This window comes from Microtus pennsylvanicus, chromosome 1 (assembly GCF_037038515.1).
Source record: "Microtus pennsylvanicus isolate mMicPen1 chromosome 1, mMicPen1.hap1, whole genome shotgun sequence".
NCBI lineage: Eukaryota > Metazoa > Chordata > Mammalia > Rodentia > Cricetidae > Microtus > Microtus pennsylvanicus.
In genome coordinates this window covers 53,183,343-53,184,907 of record NC_134579.1, presented here as the reverse complement: position 1 = coordinate 53,184,907, position 1,565 = coordinate 53,183,343, and the positions used below count along the sequence as shown (strand labels likewise).

General features: G+C 40.4%; 1 pseudogene; it reads left to right on the top strand.

The window, feature by feature from the left end:
• Nucleotides 1–439: 439 nt before the first annotated feature.
• On the top strand, nucleotides 440–509 carry LOC142842878 (U2 spliceosomal RNA; annotated as a pseudogene).
• Nucleotides 510–1,565: the final 1,056 nt, after the last annotated feature.

Sequence of the window (1,565 nt, the reverse complement as noted above, 5' to 3'; positions counted from 1 at the left end):
TCTGGTAACAGTCCAGCTGGCCTTGGTGAGCTCCCAGTAGATCATCTCCACTGTCTCAGTGGGTGGGTGCACTCCTCGTGGTCCCGACATCTTTGCTCATGTTCTCACTCTTTCTGCTCCTCATTGGGACCTTGGGAGCTCAGTCCAGTGCTCCAGTGTGGGTCTCTGTCTCTATCTCCATCCATCGCCAGATGCAAGTTCTAGGATGATATGCAATATATTCGTCAGTATTGCTCTAGGGTAGGGTCATTTCTGGTTCCCTATCCTCAGCTGCCCAGGGAACTAACTGGGGACCTCAGCTTGGGCACCTGGGAGCCCCTCTAGGGTCAAGTCTCTTGCCCACCCTAAAGTGGGTCCCTTAACTAAGAATTGTGGTTCCGTGCTCCCCTATCCAACCTTCCTTTATCCCGATCCTCCTGTTTCCCCAAGTCCCCCCTCCATCGCTTCTCGGCCTTTTGGCTAAGATCAAGTGTAGTATCTGTCCCTTCATTTTTTACTGAGCAACATGTCTGCTGAGGTCAGGTCGGAATAGTAGTAGGAGATGACAGTGTATACCTGTAATCTCACCAAGAGAATCTCAAATTCAATATCAGCTTGAGCTTTGTGGTGAGAATCTGTCAAAACAAAAGAAAACAAAAGGAAAATTAATATAAACTGACCCCATCTACCTGTATTCTCAGGACTTGGTAGGTTAAAGAAGGGATCTTGACATTATTTTGAGGCCAATCCGAGCTACAGAAAGAGATTCATTCTCAAGCAAATAAAATAAAACGGAGTAAAACAAAACAAAGAACTTCAGAAGTGAGAATTGACTAAGTGTGCTTAGAGGGGCAGTGAGTGGCTCTTTCAGTGTTCTGAGTACAGAGGAACTGGCTTTCAGGGAAGATCTATGATTTACCCATAGAGATCTGGAAGTAAACACTGAACCAGGATTGCTTCTCTTTAATTCATGACTAACACAGGTCTTGGTATGTTTGACATCCAGAACAAATAACAAAAGATGTTAGGATGCATCTATCATTGTGAGGATGTAAATGTGTCTTCTGTCATGTATGAACTGATATGCACATGTTAACTATGTCTTCTGTCATGTATGAATTGACATGTACATGTTTACAATTAATTGCAATATTCCCCAAGACAGATAAGATTACTTTCACCTTGCAGAGAAGGAAATTGAATCTCAAGAGGTCAAGTTGAGATGTGAAGTCTGGTCTCTCTGAAACCAGCATCCTGAGTTTTCTGGCTAATCATGCCTGTAACCTGGTCTTCAGTCTGTCAATTCTATCTGAAGTCATTTCATTTGTTCTGTTTGTTAAACAAAATAACACATGAAAACATGACTAATCATTTCTTTACTTCTACTTTAGTTATTGACTGTATTTCAAACAATATGGAATTATTTTCACAGATATATACATGCTACAATTATTGCTCAACTTATGAAGTACACAGATAAAATTCATTCATGTGTACTTTATGATATTTGAAAATTATACATAAGTACAAATGAGGTTACTTAACAGGATTATGCCAAAATCTCTATTCAAATAAAACTATCCTAT